At 42.8% G+C, this 27,442-nt stretch overlaps 1 protein-coding gene across 3 annotated transcripts in view; it reads left to right on the top strand.

The window, feature by feature from the left end:
- The window catches only part of TSPAN18 (tetraspanin 18), a 188,182-nt gene that overhangs the window by 99,729 nt on the left and 61,011 nt on the right, over positions 1-27,442 (top strand). For all 3 annotated transcript variants that reach the window (XM_030559983.1, XM_030559982.1, XM_030559984.1), the window contains exon 2: positions 1,513-1,636. The gene's annotated coding sequence lies outside the window, so the exon portion shown is untranslated. The remainder of the gene's footprint in view (positions 1-1,512; positions 1,637-27,442) is intronic.

Genomic DNA, 27,442 nt, shown 5'->3' with positions numbered 1-27,442 from the left:
AGCCAGCACCCAGGAAAGAATTCTCTGTAGTAACTCAGATCCCAGCCCATCTAACATCCCATCACAGACCACTGGGCATACTTACCTGCTGATAATCAAAGATAAATTGCCAAATTAATTGCCAAAATTAGACTATCCCATCATACCATCCCTCTATAAACTTATCAAGCTTAGTCTTAAAGCCAGATATGTCTTTTGCCCCCACTACTCCGCTTGGAAGGCTGTTCCAGAACTTCACTTCCCTAATGGTTAGAAACCTTTGTCTAATTTCAAGTCTAAACTTCCTAGTGTCCAGTTTATATCCAACTTCTAAATGGCTCTTTCAGCATCTCCTTGGCAGTTCCCCCTCCTCCATTTTCTGTGTAAGTTGCACAGTGTTTTGTCCTGGGACACCCTGTCTCTTCTAACTCTATACCTTATCCCTGAGATACTTTATCCATTCACAAGGATTCAGCTTTTATTTCTTGTCCTGTTTCTCTCTAGCCAGTCTGTCTCTCCATCACATCATCCAGGATGGCTCACTGGCAGTTCTAATTTAACATGGATAAAAACAAGCTCCTTAGTGTTCTTCCCAACCCCTTGCTTCACTTTTGCCCTTCTCCATTGTTGTGGACAGAAGGTCTCCTCCAGGTCTCATAGCATCACTACTCTGGGGTCATCTTTGACTCCACCCTCTCTGCCTTCCTACACATCCCGACTGTTATCAAGTCTTGTCACTTCCTCGCAACCTATTGACAATCTGCTCCCTCCTTTCTGACCCAGTGGCAAAAGCTGTTCCTCCTTGATCACTATAGCCTCTTCCTCTCCAACCTCCTTGTCATTCCTGTCACTCCACGTCAGTGCATCCAAAATACAGCTGCTAACATCATCTTCCTTGCCTAATCAGATCATCCCTCTTTCAGTGCTCCCTTTGTCCCTCTGCTCTTCACTGAGTTTACATTTCTTGTCTTCATCTTTCAAATGTCTGTCCCAGCTTACATCTTGGATCTCATTTACTGTGTCCTCATTTCTTTCACTCCACCAGCCATGCTGGTCTTGATGCTACATTCTTTCCTTTCATCCCCCCCTTTCTGCCTCTTTCCATGCTGCCTGTATGCCTGGAGGTCAGGGAATCCTCAGTGCCATGTGACTCCGTGAATGCACTAACCATGAAACCCTATGTAACCTCTGTGGAGGCTGCTCCGCTCCTGAAGAATCAGTAAAAGATGAAGAGCAACTCTGTTGCTGCTTCAGAGCCTTGGTGGATAGATTCCTCCTTCTCCGTAAAGGGCCCACTATGCCCAGGCTGGCTACTTAGGCATGGCATTGAGGAGTGAGAAGGGATTGCTCCTTCGGGAATTTGCAGCATGTATGCCTGGAGAAGTTCGTGTGTTTTCATTGAGCTCATTCAGGCACGCAAGGAACTTTTGACTAGTGGCTGCATAAGCAGAAGTGACTAAATGAAGCCTGAAATCTTCTCCCAGTTCCTGACACTCTGGTATATTTTGTTTGTTTGTCTGTTGTTCCTGACAGGTCAGCCAGCCCAGTAGCACCAGAAGGTTGCTGAAGCAGGAGATCTTGATTGATGCATGCTTACCTCAACCTGACTTCTGGAAAAGAACAAGTATTGCGCTGAAAGCCTGTCACTGGGAAACAGGTAAGGGAGCCCACTCCATTAGCGCGTCTAACTCTGCTGGCACCAGGCTGAGGCTCTGGCCAGTGTTTGTTTACTGTGCTGCTTTCAGCTGAGGAATCTTCTCTGGTTTGTTTCTAGAGGGGCTGCACCACCATGAAATTCTGCATTATGCTGACACATGGAAACTGGAGCTAGAAAAGATGGTGCCTTCTAGTCCAACCCCCTAATCCTCAGATAAGCCAACATAGCTCCCTGGCAGTGTATTCCTCTGTTTTGTTCTAAATGATGGGATTTTCCTTATTTCCCTTGAGACACTATTCCAGAGTCTAATAGAATTAATCTGCTTACTTCCCTCTTAACCCCTGACCACTGCAGATGCAATTAGTAGCAAGTGATGGGAGGACTCCATTTCCTGCACTGTACTGAGAAGGCTGGCCACATGCAGCTCCTTGTTAGAAGCACCATAGGGCTGCACTAGCCATGTTTGGTTTAGCATAAGAGTGCCTAGGGTGGTGTTTTAGACCATAAAATTTGGTGCCCTCTGCTGGGCATCTTGTATCTGCCTGTAGTGACTAGTACCCGCAGACTTTTCTCCTTGGGAACACAGGAGCATTTTGATCCATCATTATTCAGGGCCTGACAGGGCAGAGAGTTGTGTTAGATGCCTGCAGGAAGAACAATATTGCTGGAAACTAAAGAGGAATGCAAAGCTGTTGTGTTGTCTTCTCTCGCTGGCGACTATCTGGAGCGGTTTTGTCAGTGGCACTAGAGCACTCTGGTGCTGGACTCTGAGCTGAATTTCAGTTTATCTGGACTGTATGAATTTAGTGTCCTTGCACCTAGTTTGTCATTGCTGGAGGATCTCTGTGTCCCTCTGTATACTGGTCCCAGGCCTTTCTTAGATGAATGCTATAGTCTCTGGCAGTATTTACTGAAGGGACTTGGTGGAAGAAGCAGTTGAACATATATTTAGAGAAATTAGAGCTAGAACATCCCTAATAGATCTTGTTTAGACTACCCTCTCCCCCTTTCCCCCACGCAAAGGCCAACAAAGGGTCCTTCCCTACAGACCTCACCAGAACACTCCAATCTAGTTTTAGATAATCCAATGGAGGAGGCTCCCAGCATTACCCTTGGAAACCGTTCAACATCCTAAGTGATCCTCTGGAAAGGAAGCTTTTCCTGGTAGTCAGCCTATGTTTTCCATCCTTTACCCTGGTGTCCCTTTTTCTGTGTTTTCAGGGAGTATAGACTGTCAAAGCTGAGTTACCCTCTGTGAGTAGAGAGCAAAATTTTACTCTTGTTGCTTCATGTCATTGGGAGGTTTGGGGCCAATTTCAGTAGCTGGATCAATCACTTTCGTTCTAAAGCATCTGGACTGATTTAACAAACACCCAGTAAGCCACTGATACCAAGATTTATTGGCGAAGACAATGTAACGTAGCCTATAAAATTTTTACTATAATGACTGTACTTATCAGCACAGTATTTTCTAAGCCTTGGGGATAGAGTTACATGGATTTAGTGTTTGGAGGGGAAGAAGGGTTGCCTGTTAAGTCCAAAGCCAAATTACTCATTGGTTTTAAAAGCTATAACCAATTCCTTTTCAGCAGACTTCTACTTGGAGGTTGGCTGCTGCATCTCTTAGAGGAGAGGAAAGCATCTGCATCTGGAATTTTCCTTCCTTGGTATCCCTGCCAGACTTAACTCCTTTGTGAGTTTCAGAAATCCTAGGAAGACAAATTGCATAGGATATGCCACATGTACTCTCCCAATCTCTCTCACTTATCTTGCTGCTGCAGGGGCTGCATTAGAGTTGGCGTTGTGGAGTACAAGGCACACTCAAAATACAAATCACAGTGGTGGTCCTCTGAGAAGTTGCATTTCTCCATCTGAAAGCCATTGATCCTTCTTAGTGCAGTCACACACACCCCCACACAAAACAACAACCCCACATCAGGGGAAATGGATGGTGGGGACCAGTAGAGAGTCCCTTGTTTTTACTCTACCACCCAGCCTCGTCTGCTGTTTGAGACTCCTTACAGGGCACTGCTAAGCATATGGGGAAAGCAGCATCTTGCTAAACTAATGCAAAAGATTGATTTTTATAGTCAGCTTCTTTCCATCTCTTCATGAGATTTGTTCTGCTTTTGTGCATGGAATATGTAGACAAGAGGGATCAAGGTGGATTTCTTTTTTTCTTTCTGTGTGTGTGTGTATGTACAGTGCATGCAATGGATTTCACCTTGGGTCTCTAGTCCCAGTTTAGTTGATCATGCTAAGTAACAGAAAGTATTAAAGCTCAGCTGCAGTGTCAAGAGCAAAGGCTGCTACTGTGAATTTTCCTGTAACACGTTTGTACCCAGTAAAGATTCTCTTTGTCTTTCATTGTATCTTGTTTTAGAGATAAGCAGGTGGCAGGACACTGGCACAGTGACCCACTTGCACTTCCTTCGCTTTGCTCCCAGCTTACAGGTCCTTAACAACCATTTCCAGAATTGGGGGACTCTTGTTATAACTTGGTTCTGCCTTTGCAAAGAACTTGCCATCTGTTTGTATGATGATCTCCACTTTCATTAGGTTAGGCTCAGACCTTCGGGTGGAATGAAAGCTGGGTTTGGAGAGCTAGCAAGGCTGAGTGAAGTGCCACTGAGCCAAGCATTACCTGTTACTCAGTTTGCCTTAGCTGCAAACAGTGGTAGAAAAGGAAGTGTGTGAAAAAGGATAGATGTAGTCCCATGTCCTTGGCTAACAAAGGAAGCTGAAGGTTTACACTGAAGACCATGGATGCCTCCCCTATCCTTGTTTTGTGTGTTAAACTGCTTGAGACTGAAGTCTTATGTGGTGCAATTTGGTGGCTTGTGCCAGTTTTGGCTCTCTGCTTATCTGCACATCCTGTGCTCTCTCGATTCCATTCAGCGACCGAGGCTAGTTCCACTAGCACTGGATCAACCCCACTTCCCCAGTGACAACACAGAGTATGTCTTCACTGCAGAATTAACTCTATTGATTGGCATCCAGGCCAAAGTCTGGTTTTAAAGCTCCACTAAATTAAAGTGAGAGGGTTTTGTGTGTTAGAGGAGTGGAGGGTTAAGGACAATACTCAAGTAAGAACTCAGGCTAACTCTTCAGTGATGGTGTATACTAACGCTGTGTCTGCACTGCAGAGTTAACCTGGGAGATGGGCTCATGGGTCTTAGCACCCCAGATGAGCCTTCCCCAGGTTTGAGTGCTCCCATGGCAAAGTCCTAACTACATGACTGTGCTCTCACTGTTTCAGCACTTGCCTGTGTGTGTGTGTCTTTGAGTTGAGATGCTATGGGATTTTTTCCCCAGTCAGTTGTGTCAATTGCGGGAGAACTTTTCCATCCTTTGAGGGAGTGTCATGGAGTTGCTGGCCTCTTAAAGCAGAGGTTGGTCCCAGGCTACCCATGATGAGCTAATTTAAGAGGAACAGGCCTATTTTGGTAGTTAATTGAATAACGAGCACCTCGGCCTGATAAAACAAGCATCAGGGATCAGTTGCAGGGAGGTGCTCAGAGAGAGAGAGAGAAGCTCTCCTAAGGAAGAGTAGCTCCAAGAGACCATAGTCCCTGGAGCAGAGGGTTGTGCAATCCCTGAGCCAGCAGGAGTGACTACAGGCCAGAGAGGTCAGGACTGAAAAGCAGAGGCCCCCAGGATGACAGCTGTGCAGCTCCTGAGCCCAAGGGAAGAGAATTTATTTCAGGTTTATATGTATTAAATAAAGTAGAGCCCGAGCAGGGGAATTTTTTCTTACACCCTTTTGGATTGTGTGGAGGTCTTACGGGCCTCTGAGAGAAGGGAAACTGAGGCAGAGAGTGCCCACAGTGTTACATTAGGTTAGATGGGAGCACTACAAGGCAAGCATATCCTGTGAGAGGAGAATTTTAGAAAGGCTATTGGAGGACTGCCTGCAAAGGAGTGATTTAGCCTGTGTCCTCACTGCGCAGTGGATAGTTTCCAGTCACTTGAATTGGAGCTGGGTTCTCACCTGCCCCCAACTGGGTCAGATAACTGGGTCTGAAAACACCTCCAAACCTGGGACAGAGTTTTTTTTCTGTGCAGACAGGAAGCGAGATTAGGGTTAAGAACCAGGTAAGAGTCTAACTTAATTCTGCATAGCCATAACCATAATGTTTTCATACCATATCCTTTCCCTTTGAAGGGAAGCAGATAGAGTGCTTGAACAGTCAGCAGAAATCACAGACAGCTGTGATATTTAGCTGCTGAGTCCTGTCTGGCATGACAAGAACAATTTTGAAATACTAAGAAGGACTTGTAGCACCTGCTCAATCAGAAAGGGGGATGGGTGAATGAGTCAAGCTCAGGAGAACATGTACATTCACCAGGGAGCAGTGCAGTGGTGACAGGTGGAGAGACGATCCCTGTGTTTTCTTGGGCAGGATTGGCTTGCTGATGAACAAGAATCGCTTGCTCTGAAGAAACAAGTCCCAACCCAAACAAACCCATTAAGTGATGCATATAAAACACATTCAAAGCAATATTCGCATAAATAAATCTGAATCCCCTGACTCCTGAAAAGAGCAGGAGAGCATGGAGGGGAAAATATGTAATCAGCTGTAAGAACTCAGAGGGTTTTAGGCAGTTATTGGATCTGTTTGTATGTGTTTGGTACTCCCCCTCTTCCTCCCCCCACCTCCCATAAAAATAGTCAGAATACAGTTGCCAATACTTCAAGTGCAGCTTTCTAGTGTTACCAGCCATTCTGGCTTTTCCTGAGACTGCTGATTGCAATGGTGTGAATACATCCAGCTGCTAGGATGTGAAAAGCTCTTTAAATAACTTTTGGGGGTCCATTCGTGACCTTCACATTGTGATATTGAATTGTAACCTTAATCAACTGTATTGAGATTAGAACATATTGCAAATAGAAAACCTTTCCATGATTTTTTTTGAAAGAAACAAATATTTTTCTTTACTTTGGGGAGGAGAGTGTCTTTCATTGTAAAACTGGGTGGGGAGGGATGGTTGCTTTAGAAAACAGTTTCTCAGTTTGGGGTTTTATGTTGAAAACCTAGAATTTTTAAAAATTTATGAAAATGGGAAAATTTGCTGTGAGAAGAGAGGCCATTTTTGTCTCTAAAACATAAATAAATAAATAAATAAATAAAATTCAAGCAAAAATTGTTGACCACCTTCAGTCATGGTACCATGAAGAGTGAATTTCTCTGTTAAGAGTAGCAATGTGTGGGGTTTGTTTGTTTGTTTTTTGTAATTCATAGCCCTATCCAGCAGGGGTCTGTAGACTCTGAGGAGCCTACAGAAATGTACCACCTGTGTCTGTCTATTGGTTTTATAAAAGGGAGTGGGAGTGGAGAAGTTGCTAGTAACAAGTTTGGATGGGGATCTTATTTCCTATTTCTCTCTGGACAAGGGGCTGAGTTGGTGGGGAAGACTGTGGTACTCTTCTATCAACAAAATGAGTTCCGCCCATGTGAGTCACCAAAATAAATCATTTGCTCACAGTAAATTGTGCTGCTGTTCAAAATATGGTTGTGCCTGCTCTCTGAGCTCTACTGGCCTTCTTGAACTTTGCTGCCCCACTGTGGGACTTCAATGCACCCGTGGGCTCTGCTCAAGACCTTGGGTTTAGCTCCTTCTTGATTGGGGTTGGGGGAAATAAGTGGTGGTGTCTCCCACTTATCGAATCAAAACGAAACATTGCTCACAGTGAAGTGTGCAGAACTGTGACCCTCATGCGCCTTTCTCGCATGAGCAATGAAATAATTAACAATTTTGACATTTGAATGATTGTCATTGGGCATCTGAGTTAACACCCATTGGGATAAATGGGGCAGTTCACATCTCTCGGAGCTATTGTTCCCAGCTCTCCGCAGACTCTTGTAGACCATCTCTGAATTTCTACTGAGTTCACATCTGTGAGGTTTTCTTCACAACCAGGACAGCTAGAGGCTCTTTATGTAAATGAAAGCTGAGAGCAGAGAATAAGAGTCACTTCAGAGAGATGCCTATATGGAGTACAGCTACGTACCTGCTCAGTCTTCTCTGAAAATTCCCTTAATAGCCAACAAGACATTCATAGGTTCTTGACCCTCACACTGTTAGCAGCTGCCCACGCTCTGGAGATATTTCGGATGAATCTTCTTGCCTATGGAACTGGGAGCTCGCATGGCATTTTTTAAATGGGAGTGAATGAGGAAGAAGTAATTTGCCTCTAGAAACCTATTTATTAACAAAGATAATGTTTCTAATACTATGTGTTAATAAAATCATTTCAGTCTGATTATATCCTTCCTGTGCAAAGTGTTTTGTCAAGAGGAGTTCCACAAAGTGACAGCATAGGAAAGCAGAACTTCCTTTCACATCATGCTGCATCCTGGGGGAGGCTGCAGGGCTGCTGTCGCTCAAGAGAATTAATAAAGGCTTTGGATTCCTTATTTTGTGATCTGTGCAGGCACATTTGCTTTTGATTTGTGAATTTCAAAAATATTGAATGAAATTGGGGACTTACCTTAATGGCAGTCAATAATTAGTTACTCTGTTGCCTTAGAGATTCCCCGTGGAGCAGAGTAGGCAGCAGTGTATGTGTGTTTGGGGATGGGGGTGTGTCAAGGAGTGCCAGAACAAAGTTTGGGTCTGAAACACTGAGCCTTCTGCTTCAAATGAAGCTCAGATCAGCAGTCACTGATATGTATTACATGCAGAAATAACAAGTGAGGAAGGATGGTCTTGTGATTAAGGCACTGAACTTGGACTAGGGAGATCTGGGTTGAATTCCCAGTTCTGTCACAGACTTCCTGAGACACCATGGGCACAGAAGTTAATATCTCTGTGCCTCGTTTTCCCATCTGTAAAATGGAGATAACAATTACAACTGGTCAAAGGTGGTTTTTTCCCTGAAAAATGGCCTTTTATTGACACTGAATTATTTTGCACAAATTTTAACTTTGATTTTTTTAAATATTTGTTAATGAAACCTAAAAAAGAAAAGTTTTTTTTGGGGGGGGAGGGGAGAGAGGGGAGGAAGGCTGTCAAGATTCCATTTTTCTATTTTTGTCCCCTCAGTGACAAAATGGAAAAAGAGGAAAAGGGAGGAAAGTAGGTGGGATGACAGAAATAGACAAATATTTCCCTCACAAAAAAACTTTCCATAAAAAATTTTCATGTTTTTTTTTAGATGGTTCTTTTTCGAAACTTGCAGCATGAAAATGATTTGGTATTTTTATGAAACATCATTATCATTTTTGGCTAACTTTAATACTAAGATTTCCTTTCTCGCACTCTATATTACTTCTTTAGATTGTAAATTTTGGGACAGGGTTCCTCTCATTCTGTATCTGTACAGCCCCTACCACAATGGGGCCCAAAGTCAGCTGTCCCTCTAGATGCTATTGTAGTATGGATAATAAATTATAATCTCACAGCTGTTTGTCCTGTGACAAATGAATTGTTGGTCTCAGACCAGCTCCTAGTGGACGTGTACCAGCATCCTTAAGACAAATGCCATCTATGTTGGCAGTATCAGCAGAGACCAGGGACTGAATGGGGCCATTGACACTATTTACCAACAGCCTTCTGTACATTTGGGAAAACTCAGACCCGACTTTCTTCACTGGGGTGGAATGAATTATGGAAACTGGAATGTAAACAGCATATAGGCATTTTGAACTAAATGACATAGTAGTAAAAATGCTCGCACCTTGTCTGTATTACAGCTTCCACCATTTGCTATTATTGATGGAGAACTGCATGGCTAAATTCTTGGTTGTAGATGCTCCATTAAAGATGAATTCATCAGAGCTGAGAAGACATTGGCAGGGTGGCAATGAGGGAAGCTTGCACAGTTGCTGCCAGGCATGCATGTGTTCTTTGGATAACTTGAGGACCTTTCACCACCATTAGGTTTCTATTTCAAAATCAAAACACAAAACAAGTTTTTTAATTAAAGGAACAAACCTCACAGCACTGAGTGCAAGTGAATCAGATTGAAATCAAGGCATTTGAAATCACTGCTATTAACAATTTTTGGTTTTCTGCAATTTCCCCAAAAGAAGGAAACTCTCATTAGTTAGTAGCTAACAAGGTGTAGCGCACTCTGCTAATTCTAATGTAAGCAAGCTCTTTGGCAGCAATCTATACCCTCTTGCTTCAGAGCTTAAACCAAGCATTAAATATTGACAGTTAGGAGAAAACTTTCCTTGTGAGCAGATTATTCCATAAGTGCCATCTGAAGTGTTTCCTTCATCTTCCGCTGAAGCATGTGGTACTGGCAACTGCTGGTGACAGGATTCTGGACTAGATGGACCCTTGTCTGTCTCAGTATGTCAGTTCCCATATTCTGCTCTATAGCTGTAAAACTTCCAGTGTAATGACTATATAGTTGGTAATGTATATTCTAAATCCCCATGCAACCCTTGCTGATTTCAGATAGGAAGTGTTGCACAGGTGAGGTGTATGTCAGGGCAGACTTTGTCCTACTCACTCAGCATATTGCGTGGGATATTTAAATAACTCTATTAATGTATAGTGAGTTTAGTCTTTGTGACAGATGGTTGTAAATTCAAATGTAAGTTTTAAACAGGTCTAAATTTTAAGCTAAAACAAATTCTCTTAAAACAAAAAAAAATAGAAAAAAGGTGTAAAAATACATTTACCCTGTAAATACTCAACATATAAGAAGCAAGGAAACAGAGTAGATCCTCTAATTCTCGTATTTAAAAGTTGGACTTCCAGAATAGAGCTGAAGGTTTATCGTGAGTTACAGGCCCACTGGCTGAGTTGGGTTAGTGTACAGATTAAGCTGCTGGAAAAGAATATCACTTGCCAGAGTTGCCTTTACTTTTTCATTTCTCCTCCCAGTTTCATACATTATCTTGTAGCTGCACTGAAGGTGAAACTCCCATTACATTGATTAGGACCAGAATTTGGCTTAGAGTAATCTGCCTCATGTTGCCAAAATCTAAGGTACAAAATAAGTAATATGAAGAAGAATCAATAGTCAAATTACTTTACATTAATGAAGCTTTATGGTGAGTTTAAATGCATTGGAGTCAGGAAATGTGAAGCTATAATTCTCACAACTTCGTTTGTTCGTATTGTGCATGGATAATATTCAGTGTGTCCTGCTTCAGGCTGTTCTGTGTGTCTGTATCTTGGCATGGTGGTGGCGGGTGGTATTTTTAAAAAGCGATGTCAAACAAAGTGTTCCAGAAATTACTCAGCATGTAAAAAACATGCCCATTAAAACTTTTTCAAAGGCACTCAGAAATGGCTCGTTTGTGAAACTGCAAAATGGCCAGTCATAAGTGTAGGTCAGCATTTTCAAACATGGTGTTTAAAGTTAGCCACTTGAAACCATACTAAATCACCCAAGGGTCTGCCTACGCTGCAAGAACACAAACACACACACACACTGCGGCACCAAGTCTCAGAGCGCAGGTCAATTGACTCAGGCTTATGCAGCAGGGCTACAAATTGCAGAGCCCAGGCTCTGAGACCTTCCCTGCTCGCAGCGTTTTGGGGCTTGGGGTCCAGCCCAACCCTGAACACCTACACTGTAATTATTAGCCCTATAGCACGAGCCCATAGCTGACCAGGGCCAGCTGCAGCCATGCCATGAGTCTTTTATTGCCATATAGATGTACCTTGAACTTTAGGCATCCATATCTGAAAACACTGGCCTCACTTATTGAGATTTTCAAATGATTTTTACCATGAGATTGTCCCGTTTCTTGGAGTTACTGTAACTGATTAGAGTAGCCATAGTCATCACAGTCTAATGGATTACTTCCCTGAGAATAGGGGGTCAGCTCTTGTGTAACAGAACCCTTTTCAGATTCAGTAATCACTCCTACCTACTAGATCAGTTTTATAAAGGTGCTTTAGCCTTCCTGTGGGATGCAGACCGAGTAACTTATTTACTCTCCTTTGTCTAGAGGAAACATTGTTGAAGACCCCACATTCTTGGCAGAATGGGGAGCATGGGATTTGTTGGGGGTGGGGGGTAAGATCACTAATGCTTACACTGTCTTACTGTTGTTTTCTCACCTTCATTACTCTTAGTCCCAAGGTTGCAGATGAACCATTTTCTTGATGCTGTTCCAATTCCTTCTGTTACAATTGACCTTGCAAGTTACTGAGCACCCTCAACTCCAACTCACAGGATAGGGTCCTAAGTGCTCCTAGTGTTTATGAAAGTTGTCTTTGATAATTGTTCCTTTCCTTTCTTTGAATGACCCCAGTGGTTTGGGGAGATAAGTGAAAGAGCTCTCTCCAGTCAGCGACAAAATGACACCCTCACCAGCCAGACCTCCTGATATCATTCATTATTTGCCTATCTCCTGCCTGGTGCATTTTATCAAGTGAGCAATTCTCCCACCCCCACCCTTGCCAACTGATGCTATTACTGAGGAATGTATGTTGGATGGATACCATAGTACATGTGCCCTCCGATTTGGAGTTTGAGCTTGATTTATAGGGAAGAAATGAGGAAAGAGAATGTAATTCTTAATGGAGATCCAGGTCTCACTGCATCACAAAGCCATTTACAATATGTCTGTCAGCCAGGGAGTCTGTAAGGGCATGGGAGGGCTGGGTGAGTTTTTCAGGTGTTTCCGTGTGCTGCACGCTGCTGATGTTCCAGGCACATACTTCTTTACTGTTTCTTCTGGAAATGGGGTTCCAGGCATAATCAATCAATGTTTCTTTGTGCTTCTGTCCTGTCCGAATTGCTCTCTGCCTCATTCCTCTAAATGTTGCACTGTCTTTGTTTTTAATTTGTGAGTGAGGGATTGATAGCATTCACTAGCACCAGGCAGAAGGCTCAATCCTGGAAGGTGCTGAGTGACATGGCCCTGGTCTACCAAAGCACTTCAGCACATGTTTAACTTTAAGCATATAAACACTATTTAAGTAAATGGGATTATTTAAATGCCCTGCTGAATTGTAGCTAGAGTACTCAGCACCTTGTTGGATTAAGCCCAGAGTGTGGGCTAGTGCTGTGCAATTTTCCCCTTTATCTTTGCCAGTGCACCTCAACTCTCACCTGCAGCACTCCCTGCTATTCAGTTCTCTCCCCCTTCCACCAGCACAACTTCCAGCTCTGCTATGCAACTCAATCCTGAAACAAGCAGTAGCATTTATCTCTCTATTGCTTCTCTCTGTGATGTTGCAAAACCCTTTTCAGAGATGATTTGTTGAGTGGGAGAGAGTAGGGTTTTAAGGAGAGATTTAAAGAGAGAAAGTGATCCAATGGCAGAGTTAGTTAGATTTGTATGTTCTGAGTAGGCTGCGCAGCACAAGTGAAAGAGACCTCCCTCTCTCCTACCCTTGTGAATCAATGGGCACGGTGAGATTAGAGTCCAGGCATGCCTGATTGCCATCCAATGCATATTCTACTAACTTCATAGAGGTAGCTGAAGAGTCAATCTGGTTAAATGAGATGGTTTCTTAGGGAGTTCTGAGGTGCTGGGAAGCCACTGAAAGTAAGAGAAGGCATGGGATAAATGTGTTCTTGCTTCCGGGAGTGAGAGAACCTTGTCTATGGCAATAATCAGAATTGCAAACCATGAATCAGTCTCCGTGCTGACACCAATGTGTAAGGCATACTTTGGCTGGAGTCCCTACTGATGCAACATATTATTTCACAAAGAGGAGCTATGCTTATTTCTTTGCCATGCCTAATTTCCCAGCAGTTCGGCTGGGGGTGACGCTGTATTGAAAGAAATATCTTCATTCCTGCGCCTTCCCATAATTAGTAACTTTATACAGTACTGTCTCCTGCAATCATAGCTACCACTATTAGAGAGGAAACAGGGGGCTATTTGACCAGCCTCAGAGGCTCCATAAATTCTTCCAAAAGAAAGGAAGGCAGCCAGCAAGCTAATCTCTCACAAGGGCTGAAAGAATTTCCAGCTCCAAACATTGCTCCTGAGTTTAGCGTTTGTGTGCCTCTGTGTCTTGTGTTTGTAACATTGCCAATGTGTTAAAAAAATAAATCTTGACGGAGACTGTGTATCAGTATTGAAATGGTTAGAAATGTTCTTAAGTTATACATCTTGTTCACTGGAACTTGCGTGGTATCATGTACCATGTCTGCAACTAGGGTTCTCAAGCTTTTTCATAACATGGATCACACCTTCATAAGGGTATTATTTCATGGTTGGCTTCCATCCCATCCATGGTCACACATCCCCTCCCCTTCACAATGATGTAACACCCACGTGGCAGCAGCCTACAGCAGTTGTTTGCAAGGAAGGTAAATATTAGGAAAGTTGTTCAATGCATTTTTAGGTTTCTTTAATGCAATTTGGCAGCTGGAAACGAGGAGCCAGTCCCTTATGATCAATTAGATAGCTTGAGAGCCACTGGCTTATGGGTTCCTTGCTGTGGGCACTGAATGTGGATGACAGCAGGGAAGGCAGTGGGCTTGGTGTAAGTGGTTTGTCAAACATCCTGTTTTAAAGAGCCTTGTTTCTTCATAGCTTATTACTTTATGGTAGGTTTTTAATCTTTCTTCACATATCCCTTGGTGACTCCAGAGTGCAGTCTTCTCAAATGGAGGGAGTAAGCTGAAAAGAAGTAAGATGGAAGATAAGAGCATCCTGAGGAAACTTGTCCAAACTGCCATGGGTGAAATCCTGGCTCCACTGAAGTCAGTGGCAAAACTCCCACTGACTGTGAAGATGAATGAACATTTATTTTTTAACCTAATTTTTCCACATTCTCTTAATGCTTAAACGTCTAAGGGCATGAATGCATGTCTATGTGATCTGCATAGTCTCCATGGGGTGGTGTTGGAGCTCTTGGCATGAATGGCCTTTTTCTGTAATAGGTCTTGTGTGACAAAATCCTAGCTCAGTGAATTAGAATAGGCCCTAGATGGTGAGTAATCTCTGAAGGATCCCCAGTAGCGGGACCAGAATCTAAAAGGAGAAAATGTGCTTCACTGAGAAATAAAAGGAAGAATCAAGCACATGATGTTTTTAATGGCACTTAACTGATTGGTGGGTAGCATTGGTGAATAATGGATAGTACGGGAAAGGGGTAGGGAGTTTGTCATCTGCTTTAGAAGACAGCTGGAAACCTCAATTTATTCTGTGTTTTTTTAAGCTGCAAAACTGAAAATTACCCGCTCTGTCAGATCCGTGTGGAGACCTGCCCCAACTAGTCCTAATATGAATTGAACAGGACTTGCAAACCATTCAGTGCTGCCTGTTGCCTGGATACAGTGCAGCCTTGCTTCCCAAGTCCCCTATGTATGTATGCAAGAGCTAAGAGGCTGCAGAGAGAGCAGTGGCTGAATTAAGCTCAGTGCACCTGCAGGCAAGAGCATTAAACCCACCTGGTGCAGCTTGTAAGTTCAAGGCTTCATTTTATTCAGCTGTTATTATTTCTATTTATTGAGCTCTTTATGATAAAAGTATGCCCCAGCTGCTCAATGCCTGGTTCTGAAGGCTCCCATTGCATGAAGCACATTGTGCCACTTGCAGAGCCAACCCTCTTGCTATCTCCAGAAAAAACCTTTAATTTTAGACACTTCTTCTGAGTCTCCTCCTGATGCAAGCCACTATAAGAAGTCCTTCTTGCGACTGCGGGTAATGTGGCATGAGACCTCTGTGAACCAGCTTCCATCTTGCTGAGATACTGTCAGAACAATGCAAAGAAGAACACAGCTGTTGAATATTTAAAATAAAATGTTTCCTCTTAAACATGAAAATGCTCTTCACACTTCACAGACATGCAACAGCAGATGTCAGTGACTAGGTGATGCATATGTTAGTCTGATGCCCACACAGGGCTATACTGACTCTCTTGCAAGAAATAACATTCTCATTTTCTGAATATGTACAAGGCTGACCAAGCCACTTCATTAATAAGTCTCCCCCATTCAGCAAAGCAAATACACCCGTGCTGATGGGTGTTGGAACTAGGGGTGCTGGGACTGCTGCCGCACCCCTGTCTTGAAGTGGTTTCCATCATATACAGAGCTTTCAGCACCCCTGCTAAAAAACTGTTCTAACGCCTGGGTGTGCTTAATTGCTTTGCTGAATTGGGATTAGAGCTTGTTTGATTTGAGAACAAAATTTGATGAAAAATGGCCTTTTGAAATGTAAGTTTTTAATCCACAAACAAAAATATGGCTTTCAGGTGTTTTTGGTTTTCTAAAATTGACTATTTTGTTTTGTTTTCCATTTAAAAAAAAAACAGAAGATTTCCATGAAAAAGAATTCCAAAAGAAGAAAGTTTTTAGGTTTTTTTTTTTTCCCAGAAATATTCACACAAAATACTTAACATTTCCTGACATGCTCTAATTTGCAGTATGTGGTCCTCTCTCTTTGTAAAAAAGAAGGAAAATGTTCTTCAGTTACCTGTATGGCCCAATTCCCATTGCTCTGCACCTTGTATCATCATTATCTGCAAAGTGAGTGCAGAGTTTAAAGCCATTTTGCACTGGTATCAATGACAGCACAAGACTCAGGACATTGGGTTCATAGTCTTTGTATTGACTTCAGCGGCTGCTGAGTCAGGTCTTAGAATACCTATGGAGGTAGGTAGAAAGTTTCCACACTGAACTTTCATTGAAGCATACCTTCCCTAAAGCTTTCAGGTCACCTCCTGGTAACCCTTTGTACATTGTCGGTCTCCATCAAAGCATAAGAAAATTAGCCCTCATCACATTTTTGATCATTTCCAGTGGATGGAACTGAGTCACTGAACTGAGGGGTCAGTTCAGAACTGCATAAAGAATGCCCTTTTTTCATTAAGCAACAAGGGAGCAGGTAACTTTGACTAAGCTTAATATCCTAGAAACCTAGAGAGACAAAACTGTGGGAAATATGAAAATCATGGGAAATATAATGGAGGCTCAACACTACTAGCTTAAAAAATGGCTCAGAGAGGTCTGGGACCTAATTCTTGACATCTAGCACTTAATGTAGTCATTTACATCTGTGCAAAGTAGATTTAAATGCCACCAATGATGTGAGTGGAAAATTCTGATATAGTAATGTTTTGCACCCACTTTGCATTCCTTTTGCACCCGTAGGAATGACTACACATAATGCAAGGCATTGAAGAGTGAGGCCTCCGGTGACTCATTAAGTAGATACTTGAAAACCAGATTGCATAAAATCTCTTTGTTCTGGACATTTCAGAGTATAATGAAATGGAGGGTACATACATTAGGCACTGAGAATTCTCATCAGAAAACAAATTTAAAACAGCGGGACCCTCAGAGCTTGTCTATACATACCACTTATACTACTTTAACTATACCAGCATGGCTTAAAGGAGTACAGCTGCCTTAGTGTAAGCCTAGTCATACTAGTCTAAATGTCCTTAGACTTGCATAGTTTATTTCTGTATGAGAGGAGAGTAACTATAAGGCACCTTTATACTGGCAAAATTACATTCACACTAGGGCATTTACAAATATATCTATTTTGGTTAAAAAAATTACACTCTTAACTGAAATAGATATACTGGTGAAACTTCTAAGGCTAGGTCGACACTGGGGGGGGGAGGAGAGTGTCGACCTAAAATACTCAACTTCAGCTACTTTACCTGGCCGTAAGGACGGCAGCGAGTTGACTGCTGCCGCTCCGCCGTCTACTCCCCTTCTGACTCTTGACGCAGTGGAGTTCCAGAGTCGAAGGCAGAGTGATCAGAGATCAATTTTATCGCTTTTACACTGGACACGATAAATCGATCCCTGATAAATCGATCACTTAGACGTACCCTAAGTGTTGACCAGGCCTTAGTTGTAATATCTCTCTACCCATTAGACTGAGATTGGCTCTGGCCAGCAGCCCGTGCCACACAATTTGTCCTATTTGAAAGTAGCATACTTTTTGCTCTTCATAGATTTTTACTTCGATATAGATGGTAGGCAAAAGAACTTCAGCATCTTAAGAAAGAGTGAATGGATGAGAAGAGTGAATCTTCATTCCAGTTGCTAACAAAATGAAGAGTTATTTACAATGGACAGAGCCATGCTTTCAGGGGCTGTGCTAGTGTAAAGAAATACTTAAAGGAAATAGACCAGAATGGAGATGAAATTCTTATCTACATAGACACATCTGGGTGAGGAGCAGGACTTGATTGAATGACTGCTTTGAGGGGATAAGAAGTTATCACCAGCTGACCTACCTCTTCACGAAAGTCGGGCTTACTTCACAATAATGAGGATAAATAGTATTTGGACTGAACAGCAGCACACTCTGATTTTAAAAAAAAACTACAAGACATTTTAAAACCAACATTATCTATTCCATAATAACCACTGAAATTCTTCCATTACCAGCTGGTCCATGTTCATATTTTAAATGAAAAGGGTTTATTTTATGCACACTTGAAATTACTAGCAAACGTTAACGTTTTCTGCAGGTGCCTTTTTATTGACTGGTGCCCAGAATGGCACCCCTGATTAAGGTGTGCAATAGAATTCATTGTGAACTGTGCAATCATATGTCTATGGTGTTGTGTATTTGCAATAAAAGGGTTTTTTTTAATGTGCATAATTTTGAAAAATCTTAATTCCATTGCAAAGAAGAAAAGTTTCTATAGAACTCTTGGTGATGGTTACAGCCGAAACACTTTTGTGAAGGGCTTGAAAAAGCTTTGCCTGGGGATTTTTATTTAATCTTTCCAAAGGTGTAATATTCCTTCACACACCTTTCCAAATGCAGGAAATAATATGAAAAAAAATGAGACACACACCCCCCCCAGGAAAAATACAGCCAGAACCTTTTAATGATGTGTGATTATTTTTGTTAGCATAAAAAACATCTGTAACCTCAACTTCAAGATTCAGCATTTCTGATGTCAATAATTGATAGTAATGAAAGGGACATGGTACAAGGGAGCCAGTTTGGGTTTAAAATGATGGCTTTCCCTCCAGATGCGGCCCAGCACAGATATATATTCCCAATGGCTCTATTAAGAATACTCTCTTCCCTGCATTGAGTTGTATGGCAGGAGAGGCATGGCCTCAGGGCTTTTTGCTTCTGTTCTGTGACATCACTGGAGCATCTTCCAGTCCCGTCACCCACAATCAATTTTTATTTCTTTGAGACAATCCGCCTGGAAGCCAGAAGTTCTTAGTTTCCCTCAAAGTGATTTATGTGGTGACCATGGATTAGCTTAGTGGAGACTCAGTATAAATATGAACAGAGCTCAGTGACCCTCTATTAAGAGAGAGACTATCAGGCTGTAGGACTGAGAGCAACTTCAACTCTCAAATTAGGAAAAGCAGCTAAAAATATAGTGCTAAGTTTTGTAGGTTTTGCAGTTGAAAGATTAGCTTCATTCAGATGTAACCCACAACTTAAAAAAATGTTCACTGTAAACAATAAACCCAGGGAGCAGCTGACACTAGGCCTCCAGATCTCTAGGACAGCCAGAGAAGCATGCATCTTGATGCACCTCTGTTGCATAGCTCTGTGTGTGTGTATAGCTATTGTATCTACATAGTGTATCAAATCAAGTGTGTTAGGGCACAGCTACTCTTGCAGACGTAGAGCGCTTTGAGTTAAACCAGCCTTCATAGAGCACAGTAGGGAAAGTGCTGTAGTCTGTCCACACTGACAGCTGCCAGCACACTGGCATGGCCACACTAGCAGCTCTTGCAATGGCCACAGAAAGCAGAGCATTGTGGTAGCTATCCCAGCATGCAAGTGGCTACAATGTGCTTTTCAAATGGGGGAAGGGGATGGTGTTTGACAGGGAGTGTGTGTGTATGTGGGGAAGAGAGTGGGTTTTTGGGGTGCTGAGAGCATGTCAGCTTGCTATCTTGTAAGTTCAGACAGCAGCAGACCCCCCCGCTGCCTCTCTCTCTCTCACAGCATTCCACAGTAATGGTTGCTTTGTCTCGGAGCAGATAAGCATGCCAACTGTCAAACAGAGCTTTCAAAGGGCATATCCAAAACAATGACAAGAGTGGCCAATTGACTTAAGGGGATTATAGGATGTTTCAGGAGGCATATCAGGGTGCAGTAATGCAACACCTCGTTCACACTGATACTGGGGAACTCCAGTAGGGGCACATCAAATGTTGTTCTAGTCACCGAAGTGGAGTACTAGGAGCGCTCTACGTGCCTTGCCAGCATGGACGGGTAGTGAGCTAGTGTGCCCGGGGCTCCTTTAATGTGCTGTAACTCGCAAATGTAGCCAAGCCTTAGGCTAAGGGTATGTCTACACTACAAAATAAGGTTGATTTTATAGAAGTCGATTTTTAGAAATCGATTTTATACAATCATTTGCATATGTCCATACTAAGTGCATAAGTTGGAAGAGTGCGTCCTCACTACCGTGGCTAGCATCAACTTACGGAGTGGTGCACTGTGGATAACTATCCCACAGTTCCCACAGTCTCCGCCACCCATTGGAATTCTAGTTTAAGCTCCCAGTGCCTGATGGGGCAAAAACATGGTAGTTTTGGGTACATGTTGTCAGTCACCCCTCCCTCTGTGAAAGCAACGGCAGACAATTGTTTCGTGCCGTTTTTCCTGGGTTACCCATGCAGACGCCATACCACGGCAAGCATGGAGCCTGCTCAGCTCACCGTCACCGCCGCTGTTGTGGGTAAGTCTGCTGTGGGACTGCTGTGGTCCAAGTAGCCAATGCAATCATTGATGTTCTGTTGTCAAGAGTAGTGACCCTGGGAAATGTGTGAGCCTTTTCAGATTTTAGGTGCATCACATTCCTGTCCTTTGTCGCTGGTGAAGAAGTCTTGCAGCCGTACATTCCAGTCCGGTCAGCACTGTAACACCCTATAGCACTTCTGTGGTTGACACATATAACAGCTCCAGGGCTCTTGCTCTTTTGCCTTGACCGAAGTACCTTGCCCTACCCGGACCTCCAAGCATTCAACACAGAAGCACCTGCAGCAGCCTGGACAGTAGTAAGGAGCAGTTCAACTGAGCAAGTGCAGAATGGTGGTAGAATGTGGCTTTGGATGTTTTAAAGCTCTCTGGTGCTGTTGGTCAGACCTCAGCACAACCAACATTCCCATTGTTATTGCTGCTTGCTGTGTGCTCCATAATATCTGTGAGAGTAAGGGGGAGATGTTTATGGCGGGTGGTTGGTTGAGGCAAATCGCCTGGCGTCCAATTTTGAGCAGCCAGACAACGGGGCGATTAGAAGAGCACAGCAAGGCGCACTGCGCATCAGAGAGGCTTTGAAAACCAGTTTCGTGACTGTTGTGTGTTTCTCCTTGATGTAAACCCTCCCGCTTTGTTGTTTTAATTCCCTGTAAGCCAGCCACTCTCCCCCCTTTGAAATAAAGTAACAATTGTTTTGAAACCATGTGTTCTTTATTGATTTTTTTTAAAATGAGATAAAGGACAAGGAGCCCAGGTGGAGTGGGGGAGAAGGGAAGGACAAGGCCACATTGCTTATTGTAGCCACACTAAAAATAAAACTATTTGAAAGCAGCCTTCTGTTGCTTGGGCCATCCTCTGGAGTGGAGTGGCTGGGTGCCTGGAGGCTCCTCCTCCTCCCCCCACACCCTCCACGTTCTTGGGTGTCTGGGTGAGGAGGGTGTGGAGCATGGGGAGGAGAGTAGGCAGTTATACAGTGGCTACAGCGGGGATCTGTGCTCTTGTTGCCTTTCCTGCAGTTCCAACAGATGCTTCATCGTGTCCATTTGCTCCCCCAACAGATGCTTCATCATGTCTGTTTGCTCCCCCATTAGCCTCAGCATTGTGTCCTGCCTCCGCTCTTCATGCTCACTTAATTCTTTCCTGGCCTCTGCCACTGAATGCCTTAATGCATTAAGCTGTGCCCTATCAGTGCAGGTGGACAGCATGAGCTCCGAAAACATGTCATCGCAAGTGCGTTTTTTTCACCTTCTAATCTGCGATAACCTCAGGGATGGAGATGATAGGGAGAGTGTAGAAACATTCTGCGCTCTACGATTCTGGGGGGACTACATGGTCACCTGTACTGCTGAGTTTGCCATGCTGACCAAACAGGAAATGAAATTCAAAAGTTTCCCGGGGCGCTTCCTGTGTACCTGGCTAGTGCATCGGAGTTCAAAGTGCTGTCCAGAGCGGTCACAATGGAGCACTCTGGGATAGCTCCTGGAGGCCAATAGCATTGATTTGCATCCGCACTATCCCAAATTTGACCCAGCAAAGTCAATTTTAGCACTTCTCCCCTCACCGAGGAGGAGTACAGAAGTCGATTTTAAGAGCCCTTTAGGTCAATGGAACGGGGTTGGTTGTGTGGACATATTCATTTTTAAATCAACCTAACACGACTACATTCAACCTAACCCCGTAGCGTAGACCAGGCCTTAGTGTCTTTACCATTCAGTAGCTGAGGGAAGAGCATTGTGCAAGTCAGGCAGTCGCTCCCGATGGGTGTTGCCTGCAAGTGTGTGGCCTACCTTGTGTGGCCAAGCGGGGAGTTACAAAGGCTTCACTTATAGCCCTTAGCAGCACGTGTGACTACTCCATATCTGAAGCAATTGAGCTGTACCCAAACACAGCATGGAACGTCAAAAACGGGGCTGGACTGTTGGGTCTGTCATGAGATTGGCATTTGCTGTGCTTGAAGCTTGTTCTAGCCACCTAATATGCCACTTATAGGTGATATCAAGGTTCTTTAGGGGAATTGCATAGCAGAGAACCCTGGGGACCAGTTGTAAGAACTAAGACAATGATTGCCTCCTGAAGCACTGTGAATGCCTGCATGTAGGAGTGTCTGTCATGGTTAAGAAGAGACAGGATTGGGTTTTAATGAATATAAAGGAGATTCTTTATTGTGGCTGCTGGATGCAGACAAATCCTGTGGTACTCACTAGTAGAGCCCTGCAAATCTGCAGATATCTGCAGCTCATGTTTGCAGATCATTGATCAAATATAGATACAAATCTTGCATCCGGGCTCTACTCACTAGTTCTCAGACTAATATAGCGTGTGCTGCTTAATGTCAACCTGCAGGTTCCCTAAGAGCTGGCCTGCACTAATAACAGTAATTGAAAGGATGCCTGCCTACACCAGTCATTGGTTCTATTCTTTCCTGTGGTGCAATGTCATGGGGTGGTGTTCTGAGCTCTGGGCAAGGCAACGAGTCTACATGTTACCACTGTGGGGATTCCCAAAGGACGGGTCATGACCCACGCCTTCTGTGCAAATGTGTGGTGTTCCTCATGTAGGCATTAAACCATTGCTGAGTCCTTGCTGTTACTCTGGTCTGAGCATACAGATTTCTCAATGAGTTTTAATTGAACTGTAGTACATCTTTATATGGGCATCAATGAAAAAAATTGAAGGGTGGGGAAGGCAGAAGAGAACTGAAGTAAGAAAAGCTGGAGTTTTTCCTCTGTAGCTCATGGCAGAGGTGGAAGATATGGCTATATTTGGGATACTTTGGTGCTGACTTCTCCAAAGCTTGGAAAATAGTGTTAGCTGTTAGCCAAGTGGTCTTTTAAAACTTTGTGTCTCAGAGATACTAATAAGTGACCATTTTTTCCCTTTGCATCTGATTAAGTCTCTCAATTGGCACCATAGCTTAAACTATACCAAGTAGAAATTGCTAGTGTCTAGGAAAACAGTTATTTCTGTGATTTTAAATAGTATCTTCATTTCAGAAGATACCAATGCACTTCCCACACTAAACATGCACTCCACTAATGAAATGCAAGCTGGCATGTACATCTGGTTCAAGGACACTGGCACAAAACCTTGGTTTCACCAAAAAACGTTAGTGATGCTGATGCCAGGAGACCTTTCATGCCCACATTAAACATTACAGGGAGACACTGACTTTTGAGAGATTAATTGCAAAGATACAATAAACTCCATGATGTTCCATGAATGTTGTATTGTAAATGCTAGGAAGCAGATAAATGGTTGATTCTTCTGAAATTCTCTACCCTTGGAATTGGTGCCCATATTATTGTATCTGAGGATGATGACTAACTCACTCTCATAAGGCCATGTTATTCTCTGAGTCATACTACTCTAACTCTTCTTTTAAATCAACTACTGTTGTTTTATTCATACTGCAATAGCACCTAGAGGTCCAAACTAAGAGGGGAGTTCCATTGCGGTAGGTGCTATACAAAATGCATTGTAAGCTCTTTGCTATGGGGCTATCTAAACAGGAAAAAAAAAAGATGGGATGGGAAACAGAAGCACAGAGAGGCAAAGTGAGTTGCCCATGGCTATAATAGTTCTGTGGCTGAGCCAGGAATAGAACTCAGATCTCTGGATTCCCAGTCCAGTGCCCTATCAATGTGAAAAGTTTTAACTTTTCCTATTCTTTACATATGTGATGGGAAGAGAAACAGAGAATGAGAGCACATGTCCCCTTAATGGAAACCATCCCTACATTCCATCTGTGTCGCCAGTATGGATTCATCTTTTCCTGTTACAATCCTGGAGAAAAGAACCGGGCATCATAGTTTATAGCATAGTTGAATAGCATCCATGCCATGTAAGGTAACAGTTGAGATAAGTTAATTGCCCTCTTTGAATTGGCTTTCTACTGAACTTGGCAGATCACAGCTGTTCTCCATTTTTATGAACTTAAGAGGGTGTTAGCAAACAGCTGAAATTGTACCAACCATCCAGTCAAGATCTATCCTCAGCCAAAATGTATGTAAATCAGACACATTGAAATAAACATCACCTTCCTGTTTTTAAAACACAGTTTAAAATGTTTTTTGTGTGTGCAAAACTGCCCTCTGTGCAGACTGACTGACTGTAATGGAACAATTTAGTGGCATTCTATGTCTTCCTAGGAAAGAAGAGTTTATCTGACCAGGGCCACCTAGAGGATTCAGGGGGCCTGGGGCAAAGAAATGGGCCCCTTCCATAAAAAAAAAGTTGCAATTATAGAATACTATATTCCCGTGGGGGCCCCTGTGGGCCCTGAGGCAAATTGCCTCACTTGCAACCCCCTTTCCCCCTCGGGCAGCCCTGAGAAAAATAAACATTTAAAAACCTTCTGCATCTCAGCACAAACCCAATTTTGAGAGAACTCCTTTTCAAGTCACCTTTACAAGGTATCACTGGTTATCAGCATCAGCTAGTGCTAAAAGGCACTAAAGCTCATTAAAAGGTTTGGACAAATATTTTCCGTCAAAACTTTTTTTGGATCGAATACTAGGGGTTTTTAAAAAGCAGAAAAAAATCACAGACCATGTCTGCTTTCCTTCAAAATTTGTTGTGGTTTTTTTAATTGAAAAGCTGAAATTAGTCTGCCAAAACCTAAACATGGTTTGGGGTTTCAGAAGTGTGTGGCCAAATATTTGCTGCCTGCTGTGTTTGTTTAAAGAAACAATAACTGACTTTTATGAAACTGCACAAACACAAATTCTTCACATGAGGATTCAAAGCTGAGTAACTCCACGTATGGCTCATGAAGAGTCCATATCTGACCAAGTGAAAATGGGTTTAGAGAGCTTTTCATTCTGTTCTCCAGGCCTGTTCTCTTAACAAAACTTTCACGTAGCTGGGCACAATTGAAAGTATCTGCTCAGCAGAGGCCAGAATATGAAGAGGAGAGACTGCTGCCTGGGTATCAGCTGTGCAGTTGTGGGGTGCCAGGACTCAATAACATAGGAAGTTGCGCTCAGTGTATCTGCAGAGCTGTGTAGAAGGAGCCCAGGGCTTGAATAGCTATATATGATTGAGGTACACCAGGATAGTTGTGTTCGGAGCCCTGTAACTTTAGTAGAACTGGGTGTCACATGTTGGGGTTCAGTTGCATCGTGAAGGCCAAGAACTGGAATGGCCAATGGGTTTTAATTCCAGGAGTGAAGTGGATCAGCAGAGCTGTATCTGTTAAGCTTGAACAGGGCCTGAATGCTCTCTCTGTTTCTTTCAGCACATGCTTTTTTGCTTTCATGAGCAGTAAAAATCAATTATAAAATTATGAAAAAAATAGAGAAGATTTATTGAAAATTGTCCTCTAAGTGGATGTTTAAAATACATTAGTGATAAGCCAACTCAGTGTGCCTAATAGAAAACACAAGATGATGGAAAAAGAAATCTTGCTGAGCCCTCAGTGTCCTGCATGAGTCACTAACTCCCTAGGGCAGAAACCAGAACAGAAGAGATGTTTGTTTTCTTGTTGTGAAGCCAAAACTTAGGCAATTCTGCATTAGGATGAATCCTCCTGGGAGGCATATCCCTGCACTAGTGTAACTTAGGGTGAGTAAAGATGAATGAGTCCATAAATGTAGAAATCTAGAACCCTCATTCTCATTTTTGCTAAATCTTTATTCAGGCAAAACACCTATTAATTTCAACAAGAGTTTTGACCAAGGAAGATGCATTTTATGACTTCGGGATTGCAGCCCCAAAGAGCACCGGGGCAGATGATTGCTGGCACAGGGAGGGTTTAAATATGTGGGTCAAATTCTCTGCTGATATAACTCCTCTGGCATCAGTGGAATTATACCAGCAAGGAATTTGTCCCTGTGTCTTTTTATGGGTTGGCACTTGTCACTACTTTATCCTTGGTATTCCAAACCTTCATCCTTCATATTGCCTCTTCAATGTTGGTGACCAGCTTTGCACTGTGTCTGGCAGAGACTTCAGCATCATAGGGTTTCTTGAAATAATGTCTACGACTCATGAGGGGAACAGCAGTGTTTTTGTCCAGTTCCCTGAGGCCTTATAAATACTTTCTCAACTCAAGGCAGTTTATAAGCCTGTTCAGCTCCAGAGTTGCATAAATTTGATGGAAATTCTCAGTTTGTGATAGAATGAGAAAGCAAAGAGGACACAGCACATTTATTTGTGCTAATAAATGACCTCTGGCTGGAAGCTGTCTGTTAATGCCATTAAATGAACTACTGCTGTGGAACTCGGGGCTGGAGCCAGAGGCACAATAAAAGGTGCATTATTATGACTGTTCAGATAATACCAGACAATTTTGCTGTTCTAATTTAAAGATTTAATGGTTTGTTAATAATGCCTGATTTGGGAATACAGTATAGAGTCTGTCAAGGCGTGGGGGCATAAGGGTAATTGAAATTGTTTCTGTAAACTTGTTTGCTGTGGTTTGTTAATTGAAAAATGACTTGTCTTAAGGTGCGATAGAACAATTGTTCCTTCGTGTATCTGGGCGGGGGGGGCAGGAGTTATGTATTGGTTCATGTGTCTGTGTGGTTTTGTATGTATATCAGTATGGTAAGCCTAGGGCAGTGTGCATGTGTGTATATAAGATTAGTGTGAATAGGGCAATGTATGTATCTGTGTGTCTTCAGCATATGTCAGCGACTATCTCTGTATATGCTAGCATGTCAATGTATGTGCAGTATGCATGTGTATTTTAAATTTATGATTAATTACAGGACATCTAAGGTGAAAAAGGAAAATGAAAAACTCATAAATTATTGGATGTTTAATCTTGGAGAAGCAAACTTTGCATCTAGTCTTTCATCAGTGCCCACATACAACTGCCATTAACATTAATTATAGAGATACTTGTGTGTAACTCCTGTTAACCCTAATTAGAGTTAATGGAAGATACATGTGGACATTAATGGCACAAGAAACAAAGTAATCTCCATTTCCAAGGTTAAATATCCAGCAGCTTCCCTCATCGCTGTTTGGCACCCTGTAATTATACAGTTTCTCCCTCACACGCACACTCACATACCACTTTTCACCCTCCGTTTTTTTCAGTCACTTATTATTTGGAATTAACAATCCAAAGAGCAAACAAGATTACAGCAATAACTGCAGTTACCCTTATTAATGTCATTATTCCACCTTCCTCAACTGATAGACTTTACTGTATTCCTGAATCAGACCTTATTAAATCTGTAAATAACAGCAGAAAAACGATCCGCTGTTGTTTGAA

The sequence above is a fragment of the Gopherus evgoodei genome, chromosome 4 (genome assembly GCF_007399415.2).
Source record: "Gopherus evgoodei ecotype Sinaloan lineage chromosome 4, rGopEvg1_v1.p, whole genome shotgun sequence".
NCBI lineage: Eukaryota > Metazoa > Chordata > Testudines > Testudinidae > Gopherus > Gopherus evgoodei.
This window is presented reverse-complemented; position numbering and strand designations above follow the sequence as displayed.